This window comes from Prionailurus bengalensis, chromosome C1 (assembly GCF_016509475.1).
Source record: "Prionailurus bengalensis isolate Pbe53 chromosome C1, Fcat_Pben_1.1_paternal_pri, whole genome shotgun sequence".
NCBI lineage: Eukaryota > Metazoa > Chordata > Mammalia > Carnivora > Felidae > Prionailurus > Prionailurus bengalensis.
In genome coordinates this window covers 151,706,057-151,723,544 of record NC_057345.1, presented here as the reverse complement: position 1 = coordinate 151,723,544, position 17,488 = coordinate 151,706,057, and the positions used below count along the sequence as shown (strand labels likewise).

Sequence of the window (17,488 nt, the reverse complement as noted above, 5' to 3'; positions counted from 1 at the left end):
AGACCTTTCTTCTTGTTGCTGAATTATAAATGATAAAGTGTTTGTACATAATAACCTCCGTAGGTCCTGTCATACTGTGTTGCAAATATTTGTTAACTTGTCTTCCATATTAGAGTCTAAGCTCCTTGAGGGCAGAGAAGTTGATTTTCATCTGTTTCATCAGCTCCTAGAACAGAACCTGGAACTCAATAATAATACTTGCTAATATTTTTAATATTTGCCAATATATCATAAAATTAGGCAATTTATCGAGACTTCTCAGTCTCTTTTTCAGTAGGATGAAGAAAATGAGGGGAAAGAGATTATAACATCTAGATGTTACCTTAAGATGGGAGCTTAAAATGCTCAGACCTATTATACCCCCAAATATACTGGCAAATGAAATGCTGCACATAGATATGAATACACAAACTGCATGTCAATAAAAATCAATAAAAAATTATCAGTGGCATTATGAATACTCTTTCCAATTTCAATAGTTCAAAAGTAATTTTTTATGAAAGACATGTTTATTGTTCACATCATAAAACTAAAAGCCTTTGCAGACCAACCCAATAGTGTCAAAGTAACCAAGTCTATTTATAGAATATAACTTATAAGCAGTGAATTTTATTAAATGGTTCATTGCATTTTACAAATCATTAGCATGAACAGAAATATATTTACATAAATTATATTGTTTCTTTCAAGCTATTATTAACTAGAACATGCATTTCAGTAGATGCTGGAATTATACTATGTTCAAGTAAGTATGCAGCTAATCTTTAAGAATTCCTTCCATATTAAATGTTTCATATTCTTTATTATTTGTTATTTGAGAAATACTAGCTTATGAATTATTCATAATATCTAGCCAGATCTGTTACATCAGGTGTCAGATTAATCTAGGAGGTAGAAAGTGCTGAGTTTTACATGAAGTATTCATTAAACTTGGTGAACTCATTAAAGTATGTTAATTAGGTAATAGACAAAGGAACTTGGTATTTGGTAGAGATTGGGCACTGTTAATACCTTGCTTTGTGCTAATACCTTGGCTGCAGTTTTTTTCCCCTTTAATGAGCACAGGGAAAAGCTGATTATTCCAAATGCAGAAAAAAAACATCACATGTGTTACGTGTTGGAAAAATTGCCCCAGGTGACAAAAGGAAACACATACCAAAAGGAACTGGCACTCTAACAAAGAGAGTATCATTTCAAAGCTTCTAAAATTTTCTTTGGTACAATATTCTGTCATGAGAAAACTACGTGTTAATTTTGATATTCTCAAAAATATTTCATTATTACCAATTCCTGTTGGTAACACAGCTTTTTTTTAATCTCAATTAAGATCTGCCTATGTCACAAGTATATGATGCTTGTCCTTCCTTGTTTACTATTTGGGCTTTTTCTTTCTTTCTTTTTTTTTTTTTTTTTTTTTTACACTGCAAATGGAAATACCTGAGAACATGAAGGCTTATTTGTAGGTAAAGAAAAAAATCACAAATCGTGTCATTTCAATAAAATAATTTTCATAAACAAAGTAGCTTTCCAAAGGCTATACTAAGAATTTTCCACAGAAAGATCTGAACTTGAACAAAGAAAAAGCAAGCATTTGGATGCTCACGACAAACCACCACAAAAACTGCATTGCAAAAATGGCCTCTGGGCTCCTAGTTTTATCTAGTCACCTCAAAGCTGACTGCTTAAATTCAATGAACCAATTTTCTATGGCTCAGTGTTACATGTGCAAGTTTGCTTATGCAAAACCCTTAATTTTCATACTAAAATGGAGTTGATTCATGAAAATAAAAATAAATGTTTCTCTCCCTCTGTCAAATACCTTAGGAGTTGGTCTTTCCTTGAAAATTAAGTATCTACTACTATACATTCAGTCCTTGATTGGAATCCCTAGAATCCAACATGAAAGTTGAAACTGATATTTAAACATGCTTCCTTTCTCAGAGGACTTCACCCATCTTGTTTTCCCCCATTTCCTCTTCTTTCTGTGGAAATAATTGCCACTTTACACACAGAATTTAACTACATAAACAAAATGATTCCACCAATATTAGAATGTATATGTCCTACTTAGCGATACAGAACACCACAGCCAGCTCCATTTAAAATATGACTGTATCAGGGGCGCCTGGGTGACTCAGTCGGTTGAGCGTCCGACTTCAGCTCAGGTCATGATCTCACGGTCCATGAGTTCGAGCCCTGCATCGGGCTCTGTGCTGACAGCTCAGAGCCTGGAGCCTGCTTCAGATTCTGTGGCTCCTTCTCTCTCTGCACCTCCCCTGCTCACACTCTCTCTCGCCCTCAAAAATAAATAAACATTAAAAAACTTTTAAAAAATAATAAAAATAAAATAAAATATGACTGTATCAGTGCCATAGACCAGGCTAAACTATTGATCTTTAGCCTTTGTCATCAGATACATAGTCCTGATAGGTAAAGTAAAATAAAGTAAAATAGAGTACATAAAATAACCTCTTTTGAAAAGTTAAAGTACAAGACTACTTCCTGTATCATCAATTCCAAGTGAAAAATATACTCATTCTAAGTAGCATTTACCAAAAGCTGTGGCTATTTTTGGATTAAACCTGTCTTTCATGGGATGATTTCAGTTATGCTCCTACATTTCTGCCTATAGAAATATATTCTTAAGTTTCTGAAATAATTTGCATATTAAATGTCATACAAACTTTTCTAGGAATATATTTCAAATTTTAATTGTAGTATATTCATTAAACTAAATTAAATGTCAAAATATTAAATGCAATGTTTTGGTATTGCCGCTGCTTCTTTGACTGTTTCTCAAAACTTCAAAAACTCACAAGCAAAAAAATGTTTCTGCTAAGAAAACCATGTGTGTATATAAGGCCACATGAATATGAAATACAGGTCAGCTAAAGGACATAACTTTGCCTATAAAAGCCACTATGGTACTACATAATTTTCTGACATTATATCAACTCACTCCCCTAAAAAATTAGAAAGCCCAAAGGAGAAAAAAATCCCTCTGAATTTAGACAATAAGAAGTCAATGTTTCCCATTTATATTTTCATTTTCTTTCTAAATCCTTCATGTTCTTAACAGTACATTTCAAAAGAGCAATATTTTAGGAAAAGTTTCAAATGCAAACTACACATCCAAATGATCTAATGTGGTCTAGCAATGGATATCATAGTCTCTAAATATACTAGGGAGAGTTTATTTACACAAAGTCACTGTAATGGAATCTATAAGACCTTCTGTATGAATCATCTCTGATTACAGATTCTAAAAATGTCTTCCCGCTGGTTTACTCATTAGATATCAAATATCCCATTTTACCTTATATCAACATTCTATAATTTGCCAAGATCTAAATACAAATGCTATTCTGATAATCTGCCAGCCCAGGTAGCTTTTAGGCATTACACCCATAACTACAGAAAAGTATCAACTCTTCTGTTTATAGCTTCATATTAACTTTTGTGATACAGTCACTGCAACAGACTGAATCAGACTGAATGTTTATGCCCCCCCCCCCCCCACAAATTCATATGCTGAAACCTAATCCTCAATCTGAGGGCATTTGGAGGTGGGACTTTGGGAGGTCATTTGGTCATGAGGATGGAGCCCTCATGAATGGGATTTAGGGCCCTTATAAAAGATACTCCAGAGAGCAACTTGCCCCCTTGCCAAGTGAGAACATAGCAAAAAGATTGTTCTCCAGGAATCAGGAAGCAGGCCTTCACCAGACACTGACTATGGCATTGTGATCTTGGACTTCCCAGCTTCCAGAATTGTGAGAAATGAATTTGTGTTGTTTATAAACCACACCCAGTCTATGGTGTTTTTGTTACAGCAGCTCAAACAGACTAAGACAGTCATAGAGAGAGCCAAAATTTTCATGTATTTTATTAAGAAAACAGTATTCCATGCAAGATCAAAAAAGAAGAATCGAAGTTAGAATCTCAAAGCTTCTTGTTTCCACTTTTTCTCTGTCCAGTAGGCTACCGCCACTATTAAAAATATTTCCTAAATGAAGCTAACATTTCACTAGTGCAATAGAGCAAATCTAAGAAATGTTCCTTAAGATCATGTTTCCTTGCCTCAAAAAATTTCTTGGTAGTTGAAAAAAAATGTTATAAATACCTATTAACAAAAAACACACAATAATGGAATGTACAGCCTGTACATTTCTACATTAATATCAAGGCCTTTTACTAAACCAGCAGTTGTTAAAATAAATTCCTATTATGTTATAGCAATAATTTGGCAAGACTTAATTGTTTTATCAGCATCTCTAGAAACAAACTGAAACAAAAATAATGTACAGATAAAACAAATTTTTATTACTGCTCCAACTCCGTAATACTTTGCAACAGAGATAATGCAATCAAATGTTCAAAGAGTTTCCTGCTTCTTCCATACTACCAAGTTTCCTGGCCTCTGTCTCCTTCAACTTGTTTTATAACTTATATTTTCTTCCACTTTATATCATCTCGCTCCATTAATAAGGATTTAGTCTATATTCAAATATGTGAAAAGGGAGTGTTGGATTTTACATTCTAATGAGATGCAATAATCACAATATTATATCACAACTTAAGAGGTAAAGCAAGAATCCAGAAAGAACAAAAATAGTGGAAAATAGTCCCTTAAAATACTTGTAGAAAAAAATGGAATTCTAACACCAAGCCACCAAAGAAAAAAGGTGAGTGACTGTAAACACAAAATAAGCAGAGATAAACACTTCATTCTTTACTTCAGTTTTTTGGGGGTTTTGTTTTGTTTTGTTTGGTGATTATTTTCAGGGGAGGGGGGCAGGGTACTGCTATTTCTCTGAAATTGGTTTACTAAGTGGCTGCTTTCCTCTGGAAAACTTCGCTCCAGTATTTTAAAAATTGTTTTAGTCCCTTCAGAAATGAAACAGGATATAAGTGGTTAAAATAAACTGACTGGTATAAGGGGATCCCTAAGAGGCAAGTTGAGGCACTGTGAGCAACAGCATGAACGATATTGTCGTTCTCATCAAACTTGCAAAAGCAGATTATGAGATTAGCAACAGGGGCCCCCACAAGGACACACAGCTGAGCAGTGGGAGCAACACACTACCAAAAGTACCAGGTTCACACCCATCTTTCCTCTAAATTGGAAGTTAAGGAGAAACATTTTGTCAACCTCACAATCATCCTCATTAACTACTCTTTCATTAAAAGCCACTTCAAAACACAATAGACACTTCCAAGAAGCTTTAATGAGGACATACACATAACAATGGCTTGTCACGTGGGGACCAATAGGTAACTGTTATTGAACATCTGTTCACTGGTTCAGCGCCTGGGTAAAGAAACTGTATTATGGGGGCACCTGGGTGGCTCAGTGGGTTAAGCATCTGACTTCAGCTCAGGTCATGATCTCATGATCAGTTGAGCTGGAGCCCCACATGGGGCTCTGTGCTGACAGCTCAGAGCCTGGAGCCTGTCTTGGATTCTGTGTCTCCCCCTCTCATTCTGCCCCTCCCCCATTCATGCTCTGTCTCTCCCTGTCTCTCAAAAACAAATCAACATTAAAAAATTTTATTAAGGGGCGCCTGGGTGGCACAGTCGGTTAAGCGTCCGACTTCAGCCAGGTCACGATCTCACAGTCCGGGAGTTCGAGCCCCGCGTCCGGCTCTGGGCTGATGGCTCAGAGCCTGGAGCCTGTTTCCGATTCCGTGTCTCCCTCTCTTTCTGCCCCTCACCCGTTCATGCTCTGCCTCTCTCTGTCCCAAAATAAATAAATGTTGAAAAAAAAAATTTTTTTTTAATTTTTTTATTAAAAAAAAAGAAACTGGATTATGGATTTAATACGACCAAGAGCTAAATTTTGAAATATGTATATGGCTTTGAAAGATCTACAGTGGCCAAGTCTGAAACATACTCATTTCAATTTGAACTATACATGCCTCCACTTGACAAGCAAATCATATGGGAATCTGATTAACCATGGGTCAAGATGTCTGAAGGGAACACTGTAGGGAAACAAGGGAATTAGGAACAAGTGGAAAGTAGTTGGTTTTTATTATTACTATCGTTGTATCATGTTTGTAACACAGCATACCTATTTTGACAGGGAAGAGTAGCTTCTAGTCACATGGATTATTGGCAGATAATGTTAAAAAAAAACAAACAACTTCCATCTCCTTAGAGGAAAATCGCTTTTAAGTACAAACTAATTATAATAAATTAGAATTTTAAGGAGGCTAGAGAGTCACTCTGTATTTGTCTCCTCAAAACAATCAATAAAGAGGTTTGGTTATTTTACATACAGTTTTAAACCATGAACACTTAAGCAATATTTTTTTACCATAGGAAAAAAAAAAGTCTCTAAAAACAAATGAGATTTAATGACTAGATGGCCTCTTAGGGTCTCTTTAGCAACTATCAAGAATGAACACACCATTTAACACACTCACTCATATTAGATCAAAGCAGTGGGAAGAAATTAAAGAGTCTATAGAGTCAGGATATTATTCACTTTTAAAATAATTATTAATGAATAGACTATCTCTTAAAACTCCTATATTTACTTTTTAAAAGTAACAGATGAGGTCCTGAGGTGGCTTATGAAAATTGCAAGTTTAAATAAAATTCTGTTGCCTGGGACGCCTGGGTGGCTCAGTCAGTTAAGCAGCCGACTTGGGCTCAGGTCATGATCTCGCGGTCCGTCAGTTCGAGCCCCGCATTGGGCTCTGTGCTGACAGCTCAGAGCCTGGAGCCTGCTTCAGATTCTGTGTCTCCCTCTCTCTGACCCTCCCCTGTTCATGCTCTGTCTCTCCCTGTCTCAAAAATAAATAAAACGTTAAAATAAATAAATAAATAAACAAATAAATAAATAAAATTCTGTTGCCTGAAGTAAAGTATCCTAATGTCCTAAAATATTCAGTTATAGTGAAAAAAATAACATTTGTTGGTGAAAGCTTAAGTTTCAACACTTCTACTCCCTATTCAGTTTTGGATAAATCATGTTAGCTATGCAGTTTGAGTAATTCAATCTGCAAAATGGGAATGAAACCAGCCAATAGAAAGCCTAAAAATATTAATGAACTCCTCAGAGATCCATAAATAATGCTAAAAGACAAAGCAGTGCATTTTGAGGGGCATTCTAAGAAAATCTCCAAGAAAATTCCACAAAGCATTTTCAAACAGAAGCTAAGTATTCAGACTATCATAAAGATTTCTACTCTGAATCTAGTCAGAAGAAAAGACCTCCACCCATTCAGCTCATCAACATTGTCATTAAATATTATTTGTCTTTCTATGCTTCTACTAGAAGGGAAATTAAATTAAAAGTTCCTAATGAGCAGCAGTAAGAAAACTATACAGTATAAATTAAAAATTGTTAAGGCTACAATTTTGAATTGACAACACATGATCTGGGGTGTTCGGGAAATCTTATTCATGTAATCAGAGTTTATAACTAAATTTAACTTAATAGATGCTGACGTATTTAATATACAATGTACTTTTGTCCTTACTTTCATCCCAGATGATTGTATAATCCTTTTGACCAAATACGATAAAAGCCCTGGATAACAATTATGTTCTCACACACTTCCACTCATCCTCACTGAAAATTCATCAATATATCATTACACTTTCAATTTTGGATAGTCATACTTTAGCAGATGGAACATGCCACATAATAAAATACTCACAACAAAGTTAAAAGAGGTAAGGAGAGCAGTAAATACACTGGCTGCACCAAAATGCTAGAATGCCAAACAATTCCGTGCTTTTTAGTTTTTCTAACACACTACTCACATACCATACCCATGCAATGCACTCCTTTAAAGTGTAAAATTCAACAGTCTATACTCTGTTCACAGAGTTGTGCAACCATCACCACAATTAACTGCAAACATTTTCATCACCCCAAAAAGAAACCCCTGTGCCCGTTAGCAGTCAATTTCCTTCCCCTGCCAACCTTCCTCCCCTCACCAGCCCTAGGCAACCACTAATCTACTTTCTGTCTCTATGGATTTGCCTAATCGGGACATTTCATATAAATAGAATCATACAATATGTGGTGTTTGGTGATTTCCTTCAATTAGCATAATATTTTCAAAGTTCATTCATGTTGTAACCTCCACCAGCTCTTCATTCCTCTTTATCACCACATCATATTCCATTTTATGTATAAACTACATGTTATTTACCCATTCATCAATAGACAAGCATCTGGCAGGGCACCTGGGTGGCCTAGTTGGTTGAAGGTCTGACTTCGGCTCAGGTCATGATCTCACAGTTTGTGAGTTTGAGCCTCACGTCAGGCTCTGTGCAGCTCAGAGCCTGGAGCTTGCTTCACATTCTGTGTCTCCCTCTCTCTCTGCCCCTCCCTCATTTGCTCGCTCTCTCTCTCTCTCTCTCTCTCTCTCTCTCAAAAATAAATAAACATTAAAATAATTTAAAATAAATTTAAAAAACAAGAAAAATGAAATCAAGACAGTATCACTAAATTAAAACTTAGATTTTCGGGGCGCTGGGTGGCTCAATCGGTTAAGCGTCCGACTTCAGCTCAGGTCATCATCTTGCAGTTTGTGAGTTCAAGCCCCACGTCAGGCTCCGTGCTGACAGCTCAGAGCCTGGAGCCTGCTTCACATTCTGTGTCTCCCTCTCTCTCTGCCCCTCCCCAGCGCTCTCTCTCTCAAACATAAATAAACATTAAAAACTTAAAAAAAAGAAAGAAAGAAAAGCATTCGGCTCTTTCCACTTTTTATCTATTATGTGTAATGTTCCCATGATCATTCTTGTACAAGCTTTTCTGTGGGTATATGTTTTCCTTTGCAATTCATTTGTGAATACTCATTTTTTTTTTAATTTTTTTTTTCAACGTTTATTTTTTTGGGACAGAGAGAGACAGAGCATGAACGGGGGAGGGGCAGAGAGAGAGGGAGACACAGAATCGGAAACAGGCTCCAGGCTCCGAGCCATCAGCCCAGAGCCTGATGCGGGGCTCGAACTCACGGACCGCGAGATCGTGACCTGGCTGAAGTCGGACGCTCAACCGACTGCGCCACCCAGGTGCCCCCATTTGTGAATACTCATTTTAAAAAGATACATAAAAGTATTTTCTTAAATACATAGTGGAAAAAAAGAGGTTAGAGTGGGAGAGAGACAAAGCATAAGAGACTCTTAAAAACAGAACAAACTGAGGGTTGATGGGGGGTGGGAGGGAGGGGAGGTGATGGGTATTGAAGAGGGCATCTTTTGGGATGAGCACTGGGTGTTGTATGGAAACCAATTTGACAATAAATTTCATAAAAAAATACATAGTGAAAACATTGTGTAATTGCCCCAGTACCTTCTCTTGGTGGGTGTGATTCTCAATAAAATAACGTTCACCATGCTATGTGCAATTCTGGTTCCCCTTCTAGTTTGCTGTTTGACATCAATCAAAATTACTATCCATTAAAATGATCACCAGAGCAAAAGAGCAAAACCAGGAATTTTTTAAAAGCCCTTATCTCATGCTCTCTGAAATAAACCAAAAAGGCATGAACCTATTGAGCAACAGGGAAAACACTACCATTTGTTTTATTCTAAATGTTTTATGCATCTGAATATTTCTTTAGATTGATTTGTTTTTTGTTTTTTGCTTCTGGTTCAAGGTTCTATGTTGCATCTAAAAGGTAATGGATTCAGTCTGAGTAATTCTAATGCAAAATATAACGCATTCACAAAGTAGAACTTCTCAAGTCATGGAAGTTCTTATTTGTTGATATTATTTACAACTGGAGACAAGTTACATCAGTACTGTGGTAAGCAGAATTCTAAGATGGCCCTCATGATTCCCACCCCCTGCTATTCATATCTTTGTGTAAGACCATCCCCTTGAGTGTGGGCAGAACCTGTAACTGCTTCTAGCCAAAAAAAAAAAAAAAAAAAAAAAAGGCAAAAGTGAAGGAATATAAATCCCATGATTATGTAATGTCATGTGACCAAGGTGAAGGGATTTTGTACAGTTGAAGTCCCTAATTAATAACAAGTTAATCAAAAGCAATTATCCTGGGAAGGCCTGACCTGATCAAGTGAAGCCTTTAAAAGAGGATCTATAGGGGTGCCTGGGTGGCTCAGTTGGTTAAGCGTCCGCCTCTTGATTTCAGCTCAGGTCATGATCTCACGGTTGGTGAGTCTGAGCCCCACATCCAGGCTCTATGCTGACAGTACAGAGCCTGCTTGGGATTCTCTCTCTCTTTCTCTCTCTCTCTCTCTCTCTGCCCCACCCTTGCTCACATGCACACACATACACACTCTCACTCTCTCAAAAATGAATAAATAAACTTTAAAATAAATAAATAAGAGGATCTAGAGAGTAAAGACTCAAAGCAGCAACACTACAAAGAGGCCCAGGGCCCTACTATGTCCCTTGAAGACACTGCTTACATGTACACACATGAGGACAAAATCCAAAAGTGGATGTATAAATAAATGTTTGAATTTCTAAATAATCATCCATAATGTATTAAAGATGTTACCCATTCTTTAGCATCAAACTGAACATACTACCAGGCACAGAAGCTTCATTCAGAACCTAATTGGTGATCCTTCTGATATAGTGAATACTTATTGACAAACTGCCTATGATTCACATATGATGGAGAATATAAGGTTAACACCCTTCAGCAGACTAGCATTTATTGGCGGAGTCAGACATAAACAAATAACAACATTTCATGTCATAATAGCTACAAGGAACATAAAAACAACCTACATTACAGTGCAAATGAGGTAGGTATATATAATGAGTACAGAAATGGATCCACACAAATCAACTAAGGGCCGTGGAGCAGACGTCTGATGTCACTATGTAAAGGAAGGGGCTCGCATTCATCACCCTCTAAGTGGTCCACTAAATTCTTCACATACAGTGCCAAATTTAATTCTCATAATTCAGTCAGGTGGAGTTATTGTTACCTTTATTTTATTAATAAGAGTATTTCTAACCAGAGCCAGTAAATAACTAGACCCAAGTGTAGAGGGGAATGCCAGGATATAACTTCGATCTCTAAAACTCTATAACATAATGCTTCTCATAAGTAGTTAACAAAATAAAACTTTACATTTGGTATACTTCTCAAAGCACTTTCAAAAATATTTCTGCTTATACTAAACATCTCATAGTAATATAGCTGTTGTTATTATTATTTCCACTATATACTATGGAAACTACCATTCAGAGGTTCTTATCACGCAGTTAGTGAAGGAGAACTAGAACCTGCCCTTTGGATAGCTGGTCTCTTACCTTTTCCACAATACTCTTCAGCAACACTTTAGAGAGAACAGGAAGGGGGTGGGGTGGTGGTGGGGAGAAAAAAGAAAAGAAAACATAGCTGTAGCTCTGACCTCTAGCTGTTCTTTAACAGTGATTAAACCCCATTTTCTATGATCAAGCATCTATTTACTTCCATCAGTCACTAATTTTTGTCTATTTAAGTCCATGCTGTCCTTTCTTTTTTGGTAATCCTGAAAAAGTAGATGCAATTCACTGATACCATGTCACCTAAAGATCTACTAGCATATTCTTTTGCCTTGGTTATTCTTTATTCCTCTCCAGCTTTCTGCAAAAATGACACACAAATCTGCTTGCCCCAATTTCTCTAATCTTCTTGCTCTTTCATACGCTTTTGCTAATTACTGCACTACCCGCAGCTGTTTTTCAACATTGCTCCTTCCTATTTGCCACACATTCTCCTCTCACTCCTCCTTTAAACCTCTTACACCATCACCTTCTCCTTTTTCCCTATAGAGATTCAGATTTCTCCGTTATAGTGCTTGTCTCTGGGAGCCCTCCTCAGTTCCCCAGGAATCCTATTATCTGTGAGATAGCACTAAAATGTTTTTAACGGAGTATTTTTTTCTGAGCAAAATAAAAAGGAAAAAGAAACCCAAAAAAGGCAAATGTTTTGTCATTAAAGGGCAAAAGTATTTTAGAATGGTTAAAAAGGTAAATATTTCCTAAATGCCCAAATATTTACCAACTAAGCTTTTATCAAATTAATACCACTTGCTAATCTTTTCTTTGTATGCCCTAGTGGTTTCCTACTCACAGGTCCATGATGTAAGTATATAATGTACAAAAGTACTCTGAGCAAGGCAATGAGCGGTATTGAAACCCCATCCTGCCTGAAATACTTTTCACTGACTTGCCTCTGCCCTAGGTGATCATCAACAGAATCACTTCTGCTAGTGAAGATAAGTAGCATGGTTGCACAGAACTCTGTTAAAATCTAAATATATAGTAACCATGTGACCCAGGAGAGGGAACAAAGGAGCACAAGCCTTGACAATAAATGATGAAGTTATTTTTAAAGACACTCTCCCTCTAAAGCTAATGTACAGGACTCTCTCAAACACCACGTAAGGAACTATTTCCTTCACTCTTACTGCTCCTATACCTATACAAATTATAAATTATAATTTTTTTTTACTTCAAAAGCTTAAATGCATCATTTTATGGTAGTTTATCATGACTTTGACATTTTCCCTACAACGCACATGGATGATTGCTGTCAAATGAAAGATGTAAAAGCAAATTTTATACCTTAGACAAAAACTAACCTTTTAAATCCTCTTATTAGACATAATAATTACTGTAATGCTATTTTCTGACACTTATTATTTCGTCTTTAAAAAAGTTTCAGAGCAAAGGCGGGTTCAAATCTACCTCTAATTTTTAACTATAAGTGTTATATTTCTATCAGAACAGCATGGCCATCTATATACTCACTAATGCTCTGCCTTAGAAGTTAACTATCAGAAAGATTCTTGTAAAACTTTAAATTTACATAGAATCATCTACTCAGACATTCTCAGTAAGAATAGATCTTAATTTGACCTAACAAAAATAGCCATGGGGACTTGTTTTTAATTTTCAATACAGAATAAAATTTTATCTCTATATCCATGTTTTCCTGCAAGGAACCACCTAGAAATTATTTTCATTTCAATGTAAACAGACATTGTAAGGGGACTTGCACTTCTTTCCGGTAATGGGGCACTAGGTAATTCAGACCAACCCTCCCACTGATAACTTTAAATTCCTTTATGTGAACTTAAAAACGCTCTGGAGGAACTATAACATCTTTCTGAAAGCACAGAACTAATTAAACAGTAAGGAATTACTGGGCAAAAACAGAATGAAAACCAAACAGGCAAGTGCAGATTTGAGGCCACTCGCAACTCTGAGCTGCTCTGATCTGATTGAGAGACGCAATTGTACTCCTGACAGCCTCTTGGAATTACAGAGCAAGATCTGGAGGACTTGTGGGAGTGACTGAGATATCAAAAGGCTGGAATCTCCATGTAAGGATAAACTGGAAGTGAAACAGCCTTCACTTCATGGACTTCAGTCAAGCGCTGAATTACCTGAATGGCACAGAAAATTTCACATACTGAAATTGGATAAGATAATCCAGAATTGCTGGTACGTTGGACGCCTGGCAATAACAGAGGAAAAAAAAAATCACCTGAGAAGGATGACAACATCATCGTAGACCTTAAATTATTTCTATGAATAATTTTATACACACATTATTTAGCACATGATCAAACCGAACCAGACAAAGAAGAGCTATATAATAACATGAATAATAACCACCATAAATAACAGACAACAGAAATGGACCCACCAGTCCTCTATGGAAAGGAATTATCAGAGAATGTTTTTTAAAAAAACTATAATTACTACTACGATATGTCAATAAAAGTAAAACGTGATATTTTCATCAAGGAACTGGAACTATAAAAAGTAACATAAAGAATCAACTAGAGGGGCGCCTGGGTGGCGCAGTCGGTTAAGCGTCTGACTTCAGCCAGGTCATGATCTCGCGGTCCGTGAGTTCGAGCCCCGCGTCGGGCTCTGGGCTGATGGCTCGGAGCCTGGAGCCTGTTTCCGATTCTGTGTCTCCCTCTCTCTCTGCCCCTCCCCCGTTCATGCTCTGTCTCTCTCTGTCCCAAAAATAAATAAATGTTGAAAAAAAAAATTAAAAAAAAAAAAGAATCAACTAGATAGAACTAAATATGAAACTAAAACCTATCATGACTGAAACTAAATCAAAGAAATTATCTAGAAAACAGGATAAAGAGGCAATCTATAGAAAATGCAGGAGAAAGAGTAAGGAGATAATCAGATCTGGTGAGATAGTATAACTTGAATTGGAATTCCAGAAGGACAAAGAATAAATATAAAATAAGCATTGTTTGAAAATATAATTATTAAGAATTTCCCAAAACTAATGAAAAACATAAAATCACAGATTCAAAAAGCCCAAACAGGCCCTGAATAAGAAAAAAAAGACCAAACAACTGAGAAACTTGTTGTGGAGATGGCAAAGGAATCAGTAAACATATGTTGAGACCAGAAACACAATAGAAAAGATCAACAATACTGAGTAAGATCTGGTTTTTCAAAAACATAAACAAAACTGACAAACCTTTAGCTAGACTAAGAAAAGACAGAAGACTCCAATAAAATCAGAAATGGAGTAAGAGCGGACATTACAAATGATACTATAAAAATACATAGGATCATAAGAGACTACTATAAACATTGTATGCCAACAAATTAGAATAACTCAGAAGAAATGTAAATATCTGTTGAGCAGAGTTATTGTCTCCTAAATTAACAAGTCAGCTAACATCTAAAAACAGGCATTGCTTGAAGGGAAAGAAAAAACATATAAGAAATTATGGCACAATCTCACCATAAACGGTGGGGGTGGGGGGAGGAGCCATGTCATTAACAAGTCAGATACTCTCTCATTTATTTCAATTGCCTGAGCATTTCATCTTGGCCCCATGTCTATTATAATTACCTATTTTAGTTTTTTTAAGATAGCTCTTTAATTTCACAGAAAGATCTTATTTGTTGCCCCATATTAATGCGTTTATTTTTGTCAATAACAATTGTTAGATTGTATTCTAGCAATCTAAGTAGATCAAATAAGGGGAATATATTACAATTAACTTTACTCAACTAATAGCTTAACTCTAGAAAAAACGTGGGTCAAGAGACTATGAAATATTTTTATTTTTTTGAATTTTATGGTGTAACAGCAAAGGGAGAAATTAACAATTGTGGATCTATTTTTTTTTAATTTTTCTTCTTAAGGTTTATTTATTTTTGAGACAATGTGAGAGACAGAGTGCAAGCAGCAGAGGGGCAGACAGAGGGAGACACATAATCCGAAGCGGGGTCCAGGCTCCAAGCTGTCAGCCCAGAGCCTGATGCGGGGCTCGAACTCACGAACCGTGAGATCATGACCTGGGCCAAAGTCGGACGCTCAACCGACTGAGCCACCCAGGTGCCCTGTGGATCTATTTTTATGTGCCACATAAAATGCCTACAAAAACCATGCAAAATAGGTATTATTAGATCTCTATTTTTCAGATAGATAAACTGAGGTTCAGAGTAACCTAGTTAACAATTAGAGTCCTTTATCTTTCTACCACATATCCATATAGATTACCTAATAAAAAAGTATTCAGAGGGGATCATTTATTCTACAACGCTTCAAATTTATTGTTTTTGTTATCATAGCTTACTACACTTAGACAACATTTTAATGATAATAGATTAACTGAAGTAGAAAGAAAATCATCAGACATCTCAAATATCATCGGAAATGTTGTATGTTAGAATCCAGCAAGTTATAAATTTTGTAAATTTCACAATGTAGCATATATTCCCCATTTTCAGGACATCACTTTTAAGCCCATAACATTCCGAATTTTTATTTTAAATGAGTTTTGGTTTTCATCACGTGAAAATAAAGAAACATCTATATTAACCAAGAATACATATGCATTTCAAATATAGCTATATATTTATAAAGCAAAGCACATTTTTAAAAAATTCTTACAAAACAATGTTCTATGGGCACCTGGGTGGCTCGGTTGGTTGAGCAGCTGACTCTTGATTTCGCCTCAGGTCATGATCCCAGGGTTGTGGGATCAAGTCCCAGGTCAGGCTCTGTGCTGTGTGGAGTCGGCTTGGGGTTCTCTCTCTCTCTCCATCTCTCCCTCACACACTCTCTTTCTCCCTCCCTCTCACTCTGCCCCTCTCCCCAACTCGCACACTCTAAAATAAATTTTAAAAATTAAAATTAAAAAAAGAATGTTCTAATTCTGAGGCCAAACATTTACTGGCTTGAATATTTAGCATCAGGTCAGGGGTTTTTGAATGACAGGTGATTCATGCACCAAACAGTATTTCAAGTTATCATTTTAATGCAAAAAATGGTATTCAATTTTACATCACTTATATTCTTACACATATTATTAGAATGCAATCTCAAAGGTGAGAGATTTTTGGGGCGCCTGGGTGGCGTAGTCGGTTAAGCGTCCGACTTCAGCCAGGTCACAATCTCGCGGTCCGTGAGTTCGAGCCCCGCGTCAGGCTCTGGGCTGATGGCTCAGAGCCTGGAGCCTGATTCTGATTCTGTGTCTCCCTCTCTCTCTGCCCCTCCCCTGTTCATGCTCTGTCTCTCTCTGTCCCAAAAATAAATAAACGTTGAAAAAAAAAAATTAAAAAAAAAAAAAAAGGTGAGAGATTTTCAAAAATTCTGACTCAATTATTAGGTAGTGGTCACATTTGTTTTCATAGATTCTACACACCCTCACTTGTTTAAATACAAATAATTAGGGCACCTGGTGGCTCAGTCAGTTCAGCATCCGACTCTTGATTTCAGCTCAGGTCATGATCTCATGGTTTGTGGGATCAGGCCAGTATTCTCTCTTTCCTTCTCTCTCTGCCTCTCCCCTGCTCACACTTGTGCATGTACATGCACGTGCCCTCTCTCTCCCTCTCTCTCAAAATAAATAAACTTTAAAAAATAATTTAAAAAGTAAAAACCAATAATTGTATAACTAATAAGTAACATTGTTTTCTATATTTCTTGTTTGTAAATATTTTTATTTCATTTACCAACTTTTATAAATAAATAGTGGACAAGTCATTCAATATTTAATACTCTGCCACTAAAATATAATTAGACAGTAATAAATTGAAACAACTTTACAAAGGGGCTTGTCAAAATACAAAAGAATCCCGAAGAAATGAAATATCCTATATCACTTATAGCTCTAAGTATTTTTAAAGCAAAATATCAATATGTTAGGAAATAGGTATATTTGTATATGTTATTACCGTTGAGTTAATACATGACATACATATATATGTGTATATATGTATGTATCTTTTCCCTTAATTCAACATGATCCCTCAAAACAACAACAACAAAAAGTTATCGGGAACCAACCTAAAAGTTCCCAGTGGCAAAAGCTAGAACAATTTGAGCAACAAAATAAATAATGCAGTATTATATTATAACCCAATGTACAAAATAAATATGCATGAGTCCATGTTGATATAAATAAATCTTTGGATAAATAAATGGGAAAGAGAAGGTAAGTCTCTCTTACAGAATAATTTCATATAATGTATATAATAAATACTTCCCCCATTTCAGGAGGT

At 36.2% G+C, this 17,488-nt stretch overlaps 1 protein-coding gene across 1 annotated transcript in view; it reads right to left on the bottom strand.

Moving 5' to 3' along the window:
- The window catches only part of SLC4A10 (solute carrier family 4 member 10), a 297,649-nt gene that overhangs the window by 257,164 nt on the left and 22,997 nt on the right, over positions 1–17,488 (bottom strand). The gene's annotated exons all lie outside the window — the stretch shown is intronic.